This window comes from Macaca nemestrina, chromosome 8, assembly GCF_043159975.1.
Source record: "Macaca nemestrina isolate mMacNem1 chromosome 8, mMacNem.hap1, whole genome shotgun sequence".
Taxonomy (NCBI): domain Eukaryota; kingdom Metazoa; phylum Chordata; class Mammalia; order Primates; family Cercopithecidae; genus Macaca; species Macaca nemestrina.
Window position 1 is genome coordinate 53,124,939 of NC_092132.1, and position 17,185 is coordinate 53,142,123.

The following is a 17,185-nucleotide window of genomic DNA, read 5'->3' on the forward strand; positions in this document are numbered from 1 at the left end:
GACACTCAATGTCAGCCTGTAAAATCAGCTGGGAGGGAGGCTGTACCCTGCAAAGCCACAGAGAGTTCCCAAAACCACGGGAACCCTCCTTTTGCATCAGCGTGACCTGGATGTGAGACCTGGAGTCAAAGGAGATCATTTTGGGGCTTTAAAATTTGACTACCCCACTGGGTTTCAGACTTGCATGGGCCCTGTAACCCCTTTGTTTTGGCCAATTTATCCCATTTGGAATGGCTGCATTTACCCAATACGTGTACTCCCATTGTATCTAGAGTGTAACTAGCTTGCTTTTGATTTTACAGACTCGTAGGTGGGAGAGACTTGCCTTGTCTCAAATGAGACTTTGGACTGTGGACTTTTGGGTTAATGCTGAAATGAGTTAAGACTTTGGGGGACTATTGGGAAGGCATGATTGGTTTTGAAATGTGAAGACATGAGATTTGGAGGGCCAGGGGTGGAATGATATAGTTTGGCTGTGTCCCCACACAAATCTCATCTTGAATTGTACTCCCAAAATTCCCATAATTTCCACATGTTGTGGGAGGGACCTGGAGGGGATAATTTGAATCATGCGGGTGGTTTCTCCCATACTGTTCTCACAGTAGTGAATAAGTCTCACGAGATCTGATGATTTTATCAGGAGTTTCCACTTTTGCATCTTCCTCATTTTCTCTTGCTGCCGCCATATAAGAAGTGCATTTTGCTTCCTGCCATGATTCTGAGGCCTCCCCAGTCATGTGGAACTGTAAGTCCAAGTAAACCTCAGTTTCTTCCCTGTCTCAGGTATGTCTTTATCAGCAGCATGAAAACAGTCTAATACAAAAGCTGAGATGGGAGGATCACTTGAGCCCAGGAAGTTGAGGCTGCAATGAGCCGTGATTGCACCACTGCACTCCAGCCTGGGCAACAGAGCAAGATCCAGTCTCAAAATAAATAAATAAACAAACAAACAAACAAATAAACTAACTTAAGGAGTTACCTTAGGGAAAATAAAATTCCAATAATAACTGAGATTTTGTAAGGATCTCTCAAAAAAATGCCTATTTGGTTCCCACTTCAATTTAGTATTCCTTTTAAGGTATCCCTTTATTGATCATTCTTTGAGTAGTTTCTAAAAACATTTAAAATCTAAAGAACTGAATTAAAATATAAAAATATCACACATCTTTGCATGATGATTATTTAGGTTTTTCTTAGGATTTTTATGTGTGCTAGCTGTCACTCGCTTCCTAAAAGTAACATTGATCCAAAGAAAAAGCTAAGTGTATAAATGCAAGCTGACTCCTTGGTTTATCAGTTAAATTGAGTCACTCTCCTAAAGAGTGGCTAATGTTAGATTTCCAGTTACCAGATGTCTTTTCATTTCTTATGATATCATCTCTTTTGAATCTAACTGGTTACCAAAGAAGATCAGTGATTAGCTTCATATCATATGATCTTACCAGTCTACTTCTTTCAGTTTTCTCCACAGAGCACTAGGGTTAATTTCATGGAACATTATTGAACGCAATCAGAGAAAAGAATCCTTATGGGGAAAGGATTAATAATAATACCTCTTCCTATTTATATGTCAGGCCATCAAAGTCAAAAATCATCCTCTTCAAAGAATACAAATTGACTGCTTAAGTAGCATGCACTGTCTCATGTAAGTCAAAAGCTTATAAACCAAGGTTCTCCAGAGATTATATTCTAAAATCAATAATATACAATATTTTAATAAGGCTTTATAAACCTATACACCACTTTATACAAGTCTCCTAAAGTGCAGGTATAAGTGATAGGCAGATGGTGAATAGAATAAATTAACTCTTGTATAAGAGGAAATGTAAATATGTTTAAAATATTGGTGCCTAAAGTGCCAGAGTCATAATGTTGTTTGTATAGTTTTGTACAGTTCCATAGTGCTATCGAAAATAGCACCTTTGTCTTGGAAAATTACTGTAGGCATTTAAACTCCAATTACCTCTCTCCAATCCAAGGGCAATTTCCAAAAATGGAACTTGCCTTGCCCAATGAAATACCCTTGCCTGCTAAGGAGCTTGCAGAATTCTGCAAGGCCAAGTCATTTAATAAATTTCTCAGGTGTTGATGACTCCTCCAGTTAAAGTTAACTGGTAGAAACTAGGCTTCTTGTAGAAATATGGTTTGTTGGCAGTTCCTAAAATGCCAACAGAAATGCTCCTTCTTCCACAATACACCAAGGAATCTATTCCCAAGAGTATTTGTTGACAATTAAAGTAGCTGTGGCCTGTAGTCCATGTCCCTATAGTCTTCAGGTGACTTCCTACCTGATGTTCATGATACACAAAGGGCTAAGACACCTACCACATAGAAAAAGATAATTTCTTGACCTTTGCTCCTCCAAGTCTCTGGTTTGAAATTGAGCATATACTGGCCAGGTGCAGTGGCTTATGCCTGTAATCCCTGCACTTTAGGAGACTGAGGCGGGTGGATCACGAGGTCAGGAGATCAAGACCATCCTGACTAACATGGTGAAACCACATCTCTACTAAAAATACAAAAAAAAAAAAAAATTAGCTGGATGTCATGGCGGGAGCCTATAGTCCTAGCTACTTGGGAGGCTGAGGCAGGAGAATGGAGTGAACCTGGGAGGTGGAGCTTGCAGTGAGCCAAGATCATGCCACTGCACTCCAGCCTGTGTGACTGAGCAAGACTCTGTCTCAAAAAAAAAAGAAAAGAAAAGAAAAGAAAATTGAGCATATACTACTCTTTTGAACTTCAAACTTTAAGAAGTCCATATACATCATTCTTTCTATAATTAGAATACAGAAATATAAACATCAGTCATGCATCTCACAGGTAACATAAAGCTACTACATTACCCTGACAAACATACAATACCCTGACACTACTAAACACTACCTTAGGTAATCAAAACATTCCTGCCCACACAAAATCTAACACAAACTCTACAGAACAATGGGCATATAGTTATACACTGGCTTGCGGTCTTGTTCCACCTAATTTTCTTAATAAGTAGCATGTCATATCCACTTGAGAGAGGAACCTTATCTAATTTGTTTGTTCACCACTCTGCACATTGTTAAAAACAGTGCAGACATTGGATACAATCAATGACAAAGTTTCTTGGTCTTCTAGAATTTCTCCTACCACCACTACCACTGTGGAAATGAATCTCAAGGATGACAATGAAAGGACAGTGAAGGTCATGTAACAAAATAAGTCACAATGTCTCCTAATTTGGGGTAAATGTAATACCTGTTTCATTTGAACACCAATTTAGTTGTTCACAGGTGGGAAATTCCCAAGCAATACTTGAATCTGTAAGTCTCCCACAGTTCAGAATCTAGAAAACTACTATCCTTGAGCTCTCTTGTTTGCTGTGCCATATTGCTTGACTAAGTGCCCACTCTAAGTCAAGTATCCCCTGTGAAATAGCTTGCCAGGGCATCACAAGTTGTCACAAAATGAATATTTTATCTGCATCATTTCAATATCTTATTGAGGCATGATAGAAGTTTGTAGGAATAAGACACTCAGACATCGTGTCTTTTGTTAAGTTGAGCCAGTTAGATTTTGAAACTAAGCACTTTCAGCACCTGCTCCTATAAATGAGTGCCAGTCTGAACATCCAATATTTCTAGCCCAGCCAAGCATATATTGAATAACTGGATGGACGGACAGATGGATGGATGGATGGATGGATGGATGGAAGAATGAATGAATGATGTAATCAGAGAGTCTATGTGGAATAAAACTAGAACATGATTCCCTCATATTGCGCTCCCTGTCCTCTGCCTACCTCTTTTTCATATTTCTGCCTCATAACCTCTTTATAACATCCCTGAAGCTGCCATACAGAAGACCCCAAATTATCTCCCAAGACCATGTAGATGCTAAGCTTTGATTATACCCTATACCATCTATCTTCCCAGGAAATGGAAGAATCCCCCAGGGTCATATATTTGTGTATGCATGACAGAGGGGCAAACCTTCCAGGAGATCAATCCATATATCTAGCTGCTTTGTAAGGGATTTACTAAGTGCAAAATAAATCATTCTTGGTGCCTGACTTTTGAAACATTTCCTTTTGTGTTTAGAGAGTGTAGTCACCCGGTCACTTGTATTCTGAGACATGAAGTCTTGCAGATGGTGTAGGGTATGCTCACTAAGATGGTCTTCCCATTAACTCCTCAACTCTCAACACATGCTGTTTCCCAGTCTGTTCTGGGTGATAATCTCATGGCCTAGCAATAGCCTAGTAGAATTAGTATTTGGTGCTTGGCCTTGCACTAAAAGTTTAGGAATATATTGACAGAAGTTCTACTAAAGTAGTCCATCTGCAGAATCTAAAGTACAGACTTTAAAACAAACAAACAAACACACATACACACACACACACACAGAGGGAGAGAGAGAGAGAGAGAGAGAGGAGAGAGAGAGAGTGAAAGAGTAGTGTTTGCAAAAAAAGAAAGTTTCAGGAAGCATCTTATTTCTAGTGTACTCTCTTGGACTTTACATTCCTATGCTTTTCTGAGTTCCTTGAAAAGAGCTTCTGAATTAATCATTGAAATGCCAGTATTTTATTAGAGAGTACTCTCAGAACTGCCAAGCAACTGAAGGAAGCAGAATTTTAATAGAGGGGGAAGTTGCGTAGAAAAGCACTTGTAGCCAAGATCTCAGCCAATCTTCTGAGTAACTCTAGAACTGGTTAGGCCTTTCAATTTGTCCCATACTAAGCCAAGGGAGTCATACCATTTTACCCATGCATCACACACTCACTAAATGTGTGTTGCCCCTAGGGAGAGGGTGTAATCTTGGGGAAGGCAGCTCCCTTTGGCAGAGATTGGCAGAGAGTGCCTGCTGGGGAGGGACTCAGCTATGAGCCCTCAGCAGTCAACATTCTCAGCAACTGAAGGAATGAGTGTCTTGTACCTGAAGGGGGAAGGAATATGGGCAGCATATCACAGTGGCCACTACATCTGCTAGAGCTAAAATTTGAAATATGGGCACACAATAGCCAGTTGAAAAGTATAACCTTGTTTTAAATATCATAATTTTTTTCTGAAGTATGATATGAGGATAATATTACTAAAAGAAAGCTAGCATAACTGAAGATGTCACAGCTATATTAAACTTTTTAAACTTTTTTTTTTTTTTGAGACAGGATCCCACTCTGCCACCCAGGCTGGAGTGCAGTGGTGCAATCACAGCTCACTGCAGCCTCCGCATTCCAGGCTGGAGCAAGCCTCTCACCTCAGTCTTCTGCGTAGCTGGGACTACAAGGGTGCAACACCATGCCAGGATCTTACTACATTGGCCAAGCTGGTCTGAAACTCCTGGGCTCAAGTGATCCTCCCATTTTGGCTTCCCAAAATGCTGGGATTACAAGTGTAAGCCCCCGTACCCAGCCTAAAGTCTTTATATAAGCAAATAATCCCAAACTATATGAGCTGCCAATATATCACTGGAGAAAGAAAGCAATTTTAATCATTGTTCAGATACTAATAATGATCATCTCTAGTTTCTAAATGTATCTTCAAACTGAGAAAAGTATGTGTAAATAGACTACAATAGGACATAAATGGTTTAAACAACTCCAGTCAGCCGTTTAGGAACGGTCGACCTATGAACGTGCAACTCATAGATATAGAAGCGAAATTCCTTAGAGGTTCTTCTATCAATAAGCATAAAAAGTCCTTTTAATAAAATTACTCATCCAATCATAGCAAGCTAGAATTGGAACCCAGAGCTCATAAAATTTGTAGGAATAAGACATTTTAACATCTGAGTTTTTCTTAGGCTAAGCTGGTCAGCTTTTGAAATGTATACACAGAATGCACAATAATGCGTCTGTGAAGGCACTGAATTTCTTGGGAATGTCTATTAATACTATAAAGTTTTCTGTTACGTAGTAATGTGATTTTTCAAGGAGAGCCAAGACACTCACCATAAAAAGGATACTGATTTTCTCCTTGAAATAAATGAACAAAGAGAATTCTTATCAAAAATATGGCATTAGCTATGTCCATGTTGTTATTCTAACTTGACATTATATTTTTAAAGATATTCATTTTCTCAAGAAGACTTAAAAGTAATCACAACTACTTACATGCTTTTCAGAGATTTGGGAACTGTAAAAAAAAAAAAAGTCCGTGTTGCTCCTCTTGAATATTGTGACAGTCCTGTTGAAACCATCAATGGCAACAGTTCCAAAGTCAAAGACTATTCTTTCTCTAGTCACTATGAGTTGTAGGAATAATGGGTGTCTACTTAATAAAGCCTTTAATAGATGATTACCTAATAAAGTTGTAAGTGAGAATCCTGACTGTCGACCTCTAACCTCGGGGTCTGTATCAAGTTTCCTTATTCATTACTTTGTGATCCACTAAGAGTCTGTAAGACCCCAAGTAGGTTTTAACTTGTATTGCCCTATCCATGCTGTGCTGTGACCTGTTAGCCTGCGGCCTTCTAGTGAAACGCAGGTCATCCTGGAAGGTCAAAAGTCAAACAATTGGGAAATATCCATGTCTTGATCCTTTCCAAGCCTGTTGATACAAGCTTCAGTGGTAATGAGATAGATCCATGAGCAGAAAAGCCAGTGCCAGCTAATAATTACGCCATGTCTTGATCTCCCACTCTGCACAGACACCTCCCCCATAGCCCAGCAGTTGAGGGATCACTGTGTCTGTCCCTTTGACTCCATGCTACACCCTTTCAAAATAGTGCCATATGACGGCACTGACCAGCTAAACTCATCAGAAAGGCCACCATGTCAATATCAACTCCAACCCAAGCCAGGTATTCTACTACTCCTAGGAGAAATGCATGACAGAGAGAGATGGAAATTGCAGATCAGTCCTTTTCCATGCAAGTTAAACTAAGAGTGGGAGTGGGGAGGGTGAGATAAATGAGAAAAAAGTAAAATCCTTTGTTACAGCTATATAAATGACCCACAGTCTTTCACAAGTGACCATGTCACTTCAATATCCTCCATTTCATTTTTTGAAATGGTGCTTGTTAAGTATGTAATATGTGCAAATCACTGTGCTAAGTACTAAAAGTATTAATTATAAATTAGAAAATATGATTGGGCTCTGAAAAATAAACATATGGGAAAAACACTGTAGTTGTTAGCTAGATACCTATATGATTCCTTGTTTTCACTTGCGAAACTTTATGTAACTACATAGCAACAAGGAAGAGGTACCTGACTGAGATAACTGGTCCCCAAATCATGGCTGCTTGCCATAAGAAAAAACATTTTCCTTATTTCTTTACCCCTCCTTTGTATAAATGAGGCTTCCTATCCAAGAGATAATGAGAGGCTTTGAGATTTACAACCAGAGTGGCATCTGTTCTTTTCAGGAAATATTTAACAAAAATTTCATTCAAGTTTACAAAAAATGTACCTGTCTAGGTTCACTCTATTCTAGTGTGTAGAAATGATACACTCTAACATCAAATAAAACAAAAAAGGATAAGCTAAGTTAGTGTTAAAGAGTGTATTTAATTTAAAAGCAGTCAGCTTCAAATAATTGTGGAGCTTTAAGGATATAGCCTAAGACTCTCCCTAGGCAGCTTGTTTTGGGTGGCTTAGTCCTTCTATTAGCTGCAGGTGCAGCTAATGTTTGCACCTGCAGTTAATTGCAGCCAAGGTTAGACCACTGTGGGAACATTTAAACACTTAATTTTGAGGATGTGAGTGTTGGCCCACAAGTAGCCTTGGCTAAAGTGTTGTAGCAATCTTAAAGGGTACAAACTGGTCAAACTAGTCCTGTTACCAAAAAGGGATCCCAATTCAGACCCCGAGAGAGGGTTCTTGGACCTTGTGAAAGAAAGAATTCGGGGCAAGTCCATAGAGTAAAGTGAAATGAAGTTTACTAGAGAAATAAAGAAACAAAAAAATGTCTACTCCACAGGCAGAGAGGCCACATGGCCTGCTCAACTGAGTATACTTATGGTTACTTCTAATTATATGCTAAACAAAACTTGGATTATTTATGAGTTTTCCAGGAAAGGGGTGGGAAATTCCTGGAACTGAGAGTCTCTCCCGCTTTTAGACTATATAGGGTAAATTCCTGATTTTGTCATGGGATTTGTAAACTGTCATAGTGCTCACTGGGAGTGTCTTTTAGCATTCTAATGAATTATAATTAGCGTATAATGAGCAGTGAGGACGACTAGAGGTCACTTTCGTCACCATCTTGGCTTTGGTAGGTTTAAGTCAGCTTCTTTACTGCATCCTGTTTTATCAATAGGATCTTTATGATCCATATCTTGTGATACCAGTCCTACCAACCTCCTATCTCATCCTGTGACTAAGAATGACTAACTCCCTGGGAAGACAGCCCAGCAGGTTCCAGCCTCATTTTACCCAGCCCTATTCAAGGTGGAGTCACTCTGGTTTGAACACCTCTGACAGTTCTGCTCAAACTAGTCAAACTTTCTTACTATGCCCTTCCATGTTCTCTGTTCTTCCTTTGAGGACAGACAGGAATAAGGAAAAATAATTGGGCATGTGGTGGTAAAATACCACACTGAGTGAAAATGGAACTGTTGACAAAAATACAAATAAAGGCAGGAGCACACATATAAATATAAACCAGGAAAGAAACTCTGTCAAAAGACTTGCTTCAAACAATGAATTCTTTACTTGTGTCTCCCTTGCCAAGCTAGCAGTTTATGATAATGGTGTGGGGAAGATGGCTATGAGCTCGAAATCATTAGGTGAACATTCTTCACCTATGTTTATCCTTTTGAATGGGGAGGTCATTAGGGATTTGTGCCTACACTGAAGTGACATCCAAATGGACTCACTTTCTAGACTCTTAACTTCCTTTTTTAACTCCTTCCTTTCCCCTTGGGATGTGCCTCACCCATTCGTGCTTTGAAAATATAGATATTTTCTACTTAGGCAAAAGAAAATAGTTTTTTCAGTCCCAGGTTCAAAAATATCTACAGTTAATCCCAAAGTCTTTCTTAAATCATAGGTTAGTTTTGAGAAAAAAAGACACGCTTTTGAGGTTTTGTTTTTATTTTATTCTTTCAAGATAAAAGACTTCTCCTTGAAAAATAACAAGTCTTTTAAGTGTGTTCTTTTACATTTTAGTAAATGCTATATAAAGCTTAATATTCTGTTTACTTATTGCTCAACTGAAAAAAATGTAACTGGACCAAATTCTTACTATCACACAGAAGTACCATTTTCGATGGAAGTTAAATATTCTTACTTCGTCCTTGTAACATTTCATCTTCTTGAAGGGCTTATATTTCCTCTACCTATTGTATAAAATATGAATACATCTTAAAATGAAAATTTCCACATAGAAATATCTTGCTCGTGCTCAAAGAGACAAGTCAGTCTATTAAATGCTGCTGCAGACTTTTTAACTAAATCATTAATTGGTTTGCAGAGCTCCTGAATTTACTGGCTGAAGTTTAAATGTACCCTTAAAATCAAGCAAGAGGAAATATAATAAATGTAGAAACCCTTTATCATCCCTTCAACTAAAAGACTGCTTCTAAGTTAATGCTGTGCATCATAACTGCCAGTTACATAAGCTCTGTTTATAAATTATTAAGCATTTTAGAGAGTAACACTAAAGCCTGTCCAAATGGAAAGATGCAGTGAAGTTCAGCCATTTCTATGACTGCGAACTAGTAAGCCTTCCTTTGTTATGGACATCACACAAATGTCATAAAGATTCTGTCAGGGATTCCATATCACCCTGAACTGCAACCTTTGCATGGTACCATTCGTAACCAAGTGACCTGCTGCAGCTCATTAAAGTTAATGTAATGGATCATTCCCCTCTAATTGTAATCATCAGCAAATTAGACTCTTTTCTAGACTAGCCAGGCAGCAGGGAAGTATGTGACCAAGTAGATTGCATGAATACCTTTTCCCTTAGCCGTGGGCCTTTATTAAACACAAGGAGAATAATGCGGGTGGTGGGAGGAGAAGATACTGAAGTTCTAAATGTGCCTATTTACATTGTTACAATTCAGTCACAAGATAACTTAATGCTTTTCCGGAGCTAGACCTCATCTCAAAGCAGAAACAAGAATAGAAACGATGATGTGGGTAATTCAGGTGAGGCTCCTATTTGGCTAATATGGCAGTTATTGCCTTTTCCCCTTGGCTGATCTCTACCATTCTCAAACATTAGAGATATTATTATCTAACTACTGGTTGTAATTGTAAACTCTTTGGAAAACACAATGCTATCATATTGATTTTTTCATTTTACAAAAAGGTATATAAAAACACGAATGCAGAAACCCATGTGTAAGATAAATCACAAATTCTTAGAATTAATCAAAATGATGTATCTAAAATTCTTATTCTATCTAATGGTTCCTACTTGAAATACATTTGTCACTGAAAGATCATTAGTACACCTTTTATGATTATGCTGTGGTTATAATAGTTCACTAGCATTTGGAATGTTACTGGAAATTGAAGGTTAAAGAGTAATCTCATTAGATCATGACATTGTGTGAAGGATTTTCTAATCTACTGGGCTAAGCAATCTCTAGAGGAGAGCAATTTTCAGCCCAAACAGGAAAGGTTCTCTGGTGTAGTGGCAGGATTTATTATCTCAGTTAGCAAAGTGAGCCCTCTACCACTCCAGGTAAATGAACATCCAGAAAAAGGATGTGGAGGAATTAGAAAACATGCATAACTCCTATGCTAGAAGTGCCCCAAAATGCCTTAAACACAGTGACACATAAACTGTTTTATAATGACCCTGTTTCTCAAGGTGTGTTTCCAATCCAGGAAAATCAGCATCATCTGAAACATGTTAGAAATGCAAAATTCTCAGCTCCAGCTTAGAGGTGCTGAATTAGAACCCCCAATGGTGGAGTCTGGTAATCTGTGTTTTACCAAGCTCTCAAGGTGACTCTGATTCATGTCACAGTTTCAGAACAATTGTGTTAGGAACTAAAAATCGTGGGAGTAGTCTATATACATTAGCTTTATATTCAAAGAAAATGATTTTTGTCAGGGCTGGGCACGGTGGCTCACGCCTGTAATCCTAGCACTTTGGGAGGCTGAGGTAGGCGGATCACAAGGTCAGGAGTTTGAGACCAGACTGGCCAATATGGTGAAACCCTGTCTCTACTAAAAATACAAAAACAAAATAGCTGGGTGTGGTGGTGTGTGCCTGTAGTCCCAGCTACTCGGGAGGCTGAGGCAGAAGAATCCTTGAACCCAGGAGGCGGAAGCTGCAGGGAGCCGAGATTGCGTCACTGCACTCCAGCCTGGGCAACAGAGCGAGACTCCATCTCAAAAAGGAAAAAAAAAAAGAAAATCATTTTTGTCATTATAATTTGTCAACATAAGTTACTTACAAATATATCACCATAAAAATATAAATATACAGACCACAATTACACACACACACAGACATACATACACATACAATTGGATAACTACTTACACTAATATGGTATGTTGTGCTTCCCAAGCACAGTACAAGAATACACATAACAAACAGTGATTACTATGAGAGCAGTCAGTATATTTGTCTTGTTTACCTCTGCATCTTCAGTATCTACAGAGCCTGGCATACAGGGACTATTCAAAAAACATTGAATGAATGAATAAAGGGGGTGAGATATAGACTATGTGCATCTGCTTCAGAGTACAGATATTTCACATATTACAGCATTAGGGTAAATAAACTATTAAAAACCACTGTTAGGAACCAGAAGAGTATAAATCTTAGGCAACTAGAAACCAAGAATTAAAAGAGTTCATGATTATCATCATCATAAAATAGAAGATTAAGTGCCTTAAGATTAAGTACATGTCTTTGTTAAACTACAAAGCAAGCAAATACATATTCTGTATTTTTTATTACAATTTAAATATAGGGTGAGGATGTCCACTCTCATCACTTCCATTCAACTCTATGCTAGAGGTGATAGCAAGAACAACTAGATAGAATGAAGAAATAAAATGCATACAGATTGGAAAGGAGGAAGTAAAATTATCTCTAGTCACAGATAGCCTAATCAAATATATGGATAATACTAAGGAATCTATGAAAAAGAAAACTTCAAAAAACTACTAAACAAATTCAGCAAGTTTGCAAGATCAACACATAATAATAAATTATATTTCTATGCACAAGCAATAAACCATCTGTAAATATATTAATGAAATAATTCCATATACAATAGCACAAAAACAATAAAATACTTAGGAATAAATTTAACCAAAAAAGTAAAGACTTGTACACTGAAACTGCAAAGCACTGTTAAAAAAAATTAAAGACATAAATAAATTGAAAGATATCCAACGTTGGGGCAGCTGACAAGATGGCCAAATAAGAACAGCTTTGGTCTGCGTTTCCCAGCAAGATGAACACAGAAGGCGGGTGATTTCTGCATTTCTGGCTGAGGCACCCGGCTCATCTCATGGGGACTGGTTAGACAGTAGATGCAGCCCACGGAGGGTAACCCAAAGCAGGGTGGGGCATTGCCTCATCCAGGAAGCACAAGGGGGTGGGAAACCCCCTCCCCTAGCCAAGGGAAGATGAGAGGGACTGTACCATGAGGAATGGTGCATTCCGGCCCAGATACTACACTTTTCCCTTGGTCTTCACAACCCACAGACCAGGAGATTCCCTCTGGTGCCTGCGACACCAGGACCCTGGGTTTCAAACACAAAACTGAGCGGCTGTTTGAGTAGACACTGAGCTCGCTGCAGGAGTTTTTTTCATACCCCAGTGGTGTGTGGAATACCGGTGAGACAGAACCGCTCACGCCCCTGGAAAGGGGGCTGAAGCCAGGGAGACAAGCAGTCTAGCTTAGCGGATCCCACCTCCATGGAGCCCAGCAAGCTAAAATCCACCCGCTTGAAATTCTCGCTGCCAGCATAGCAGTCTGAAGATGGCCTGGGATGCTTGAGCTTGGTGGGCAGAGGGGCAACCGCCATTACTAAGGCTTGAGTAGGTGATTTTCCCTCACAGTGTAAACCAAAGCAGCTGGGTGGAGTCCACCACAGCACCACAAATCCACTGTAGCCAGACTGCCTCTCTAGATTCCTCCTCTCTGGGCAGGGCATCTCTGAAAGAAAGGCAGCAGCCCCAGTCTGGGGCTTATACATAAAACTCCCATCTACCTGGGACAGAGCACCTGGGGGAAGGGGCGGCTGTGGGCGCAGCTTCAGCGGACTTAAACATTCCTGCCTGCCAGATCTCAAGAGAGGGGTGAATCTCCCTGCACAGCACTCAAGCTTTTCTAAGGGACAGACTGCCTCCTCAAGTGGATCTCTGACCCCCCTGCTGCCTGATGGGGAGACACCTCCCAACAGGGGTCAACAGACCCCTCATACAGGAGAGCTCCAGCTGGCATCTGGCAGGTGCCCCTCTGGGACAAAGCTTCCAGAGGAAGGAAGAAGCAGCAATCTTTACTGTTCTGCAGGCTCCGCTGGTGATACCCAGGCAAACAGGGTTGACAGTGGACCTCCAGCAAACTCCAGCAGACCTAAAGCAGAAGGAGAGGCCTGACTGTTAGAATGAAAACTAACAAACAGAAAGGAATAGCAACAACATCAACAAAAAGGACATCCACACAAAAACCCCATCCAAAGGTCACCAACATCAGAGACCAAAGTTAGGTAAATCCGTGAAGATAAGGAAAAAACAGTGCAAAAAGGCTGCAAATTACAAAAATCAGAATGCCTCTTATCCTCCAAAGGATCACAGCTCCTTGCCAGCAAGGGAACAAAACTAGACAGATAATGAATTTGATGAATTCACAGAAGTAGGCTTCAGAAAGTGGGTAACAACAAACTCCTCCAAGCTAAAGAAGCATGTTCTAACCCAATGCCAGGAAGCTTAGAACCTTGAAAAAAAGGTTAGAGGAACTGCTAACTAGAATAACCAGTTTAGAGAAGAACATAAACAACCTGATGGAGCTGAAAAACACAGCACAACAACTTTGTGAAGCAAATGCAAAAATCAATAGCCAAATCAATCACGCAGAAGAAAGGATATCAGAGATTGAAGATCAACTTAATGAAATAAAGCACGAAGACAAGATTAGAGAGAAAAGAATGAAAAGGAACAAACAAAACCTCTAAAAAATATGGGACTATGTGAAAAGACCAAACTTACATTTGATTGGTGTACCTGAAAGTGATGGGGAGAATGGAGTCAAGTTGGAAAACACTCTTCAGGATATTATCCAGGAGAACTTCCCCAACTTAGCAAGACAGGCCAGCATTCAAATTCAGGAAATACAAAGAAAACCACAAAGATACTCCTCGAGAAGAACAACCCCAAGAGACACAGATTCACCAGGTTGAAATGAAGGAAAAAATGTTAAGGGCAGCCAGAGAGAAAGGTTGAGTTACCCACAAAGGGAAGCCAGCTTCATCAGACTAACAGCAGATCTCTCAACAGAAACCCTGCAAGCCAGAAGAGAGTGGAGGCCAATATTCAACAATCTTAAAGAAAAGAATTTTCAACCCAGAATTTCATATTTAGTCAAACTAAACTTCATAAGTGAATGACAAATAAAATCCTTTACAGAGAAGCAAATGCTGAGATTTTGTCAACTTCAGGCCTGCCTTACAAGAGCTCCTGAAGAAAGCACTGAATATAGAAAGGAAAAACCAGTACCAGCCACTGCAAAAATATACCAACTTGTAAAGACAATTGACAATATGAAGAAACTGCATCAACTATCAGGCAAATTAACCAGCTAGCATCATGATGACAGGATCAAATTCACATATAGCAATATTAACCTTAAATGTAAATGGGCTAAATTCTCCAATTAAAAGATACAGACTGGCAAATTGGATCAAGATCAAGACCCATCAGTGTGTTGTATTAAGGAGACCCATCCCATGTGCAAAGACATACATAGGCTCAAAATAAAGGATGGTGGAATATTTGCCAAGCAAATGGAAAGCAAAAAAAAAAAAAAAAAAAAAAAAAAAAAAAAAAAAAAAAAGCAGAGGTTGCAATCCCGGTCTCTGATAAAACAGACTTTAAACCAACAAAGATCAAAACAGACAAGAAGAGACAAAGAGCAGAAGTGAAGGAGATAGAACCCCAAATCAACAGAATATACATTCTTCTCAGCACCACATCGCACTTATTCCAAAACTGACCACATAGTTGGAAGTAAAGGACTCCTCAGCAAATGTAAAAGAACAGAAATCACAATGAACTGTCTCTCAGACCACAATGCAATAAAATTAGAACTTAGGATTAAGAAACTCGCTCAAAACTGCACAACTACATGGAAACTAAACAACTTGCTCCTGAATGACTACTGGGTAAATAACGAATGAAGGTGGAAATAAAGATGTTCTTTGAAACTAATGAGAACAAAGACACAACATACCAGAATCTCTGGGACACATTTAAAGCAGTGTGTAGAGGGAAATTTATAGCACTAAATGCCGACAAGAGAAAGCAGGAAAGATCTAAAATCAACACCCTAAAATCACAATTAAAAGAACTAGACAAGCAAGAGCAAACAAATTCAAAACTAGCAGAAGGCAAGAAATAACTAAGATCAGAGCAGAACTGAAGGAGATAGAAATACAAAAAACCCTTCATGACAATCAATGAATCCTGGAGTTGGTTTTTTTTTAAGGTCAACAAAGTAGATAGACCACTAGCAAGACTAATAAAGAAGAAAAGAGAGAAGAATCAAATAGAGGCAATAAAAAATGATAAAGCAGGTATCACCACCAATCCCACAGAAATAAAAACTACCATCGGAGAATACTATAAACACTTCTATGCAAATAAACTAAAAAATCTAGAAGAAATGGATAAATTCCCGGACACATACACCCTCCCAAGACTAAACCAGAAAGAAGGTGAATCTCTGAATAGACCCATAATAGGCTCCGAAATTGAGGCAATAATCAATAGCCTACCAACCAAAAAAAGTCCAGGACCAGACAGATCCACAGCCAAATTCTGCCAGAGGTACAATGAGGAGCTGGAACCATTCCTTCTGAAACTATTCCAGTCAATAGAAAAAGAGACATTTGGCCAGGCACGGTAGTTCACGCCTGTAATCACAACACTTTGGGAAGCTGAGGCGGGTGGATCACAGGTCAGGAGATCAAGACTATCCTGGCTAACCCAGTGAAACGCTGTCTCTACTAAAAATACAAAAAATTAGCCGGGCATAGTGGCGAGTGCCTGTAGTCCCAGCTACTCAGGAAACTGAGGCAGGAGAATGGTGTGAACCCAGGAGGCAGAGCTTGCATTGAACCGAGATCACACCACTGCACTCCAGCCTGGGCGACAGAGTGAGACTCTGTCTAAAAAAAAAAGAAAAGAAAGAAAGAAAAAGAGGAAATCCTCCCTAACTCATTTTATGAGGCCAGCATCATCCTGATACCAAAGCCTGGCAGAGACACAACTAAAAAAGAGAATTTTAGACCAATATCCTGGACAAACATCAATGTGAAAATCCTCAATAAAATATTGGCAAACCATAATCCAGCAACACATCAAAAAGCTTATCCACCAAGACAATCCTAAGCAAAAAGAACAAAGTAGGAGGCATCACGCTACTCACTTCAAACTATACTACAAGGCTACAGTAACCAAAACAGCATAGTACTGGTACCAAGACAGACAGAAAGACCAATGGAACAGAACAGAGGCCTCAGAAATAATACCACACATCTACAACCATCTGATATTTGACAAACCCTACAAAAACAAGACATGGGAAAAGGATTCCCTATTTAATAAATGGTGCTGGGAAAACTGGCTAGCCGTATGTCAAAAGCTGAAACTGGATCCCTTCCTTACACCTTATACAAAAATTAATTCAAGATGGATTAAAGACTTAAACGTACAACCTAAAACCATGAAAATCCCAGAAGAAAACCTAGGCAATACCAGTCAGGACAGAGGCATGGGCAAGGACTTCATTACTAAAACACCAAAAAAAAATGGCAACAAAAACCAAAATTGACAAATGGGATCTAATTAAACTAAAGAGCTTCTGCACAGCAAAAGATGCTACCATCAGAGTGAACAGGCAATCTACAGAATGGGAGAAAATTTTTGAAATTTACCCATTTGACAATGGGCTAAAATCCAGAATCTACAAAGGATGTAAACAAATTTACAAGAAAAAAAATCAAAAAGTGGGCAAAGGATATGAATTTTGAGACACTTCTCAAAAGTTTACAAGAAAAAAA

At 39.3% G+C, this 17,185-nt stretch overlaps 1 long non-coding RNA gene across 1 annotated transcript in view; it reads right to left on the bottom strand.

Moving 5' to 3' along the window:
* LOC105497262 (uncharacterized) overlaps nt 1-17,185 on the bottom strand; it is a 91,876-nt gene that overhangs the window by 36,038 nt on the left and 38,653 nt on the right. The window contains exon 2 of the long non-coding RNA XR_011606488.1: nt 6,095-6,116. This is a non-coding gene — a long non-coding RNA (uncharacterized lncRNA). The remainder of the gene's footprint in view (nt 1-6,094; nt 6,117-17,185) is intronic.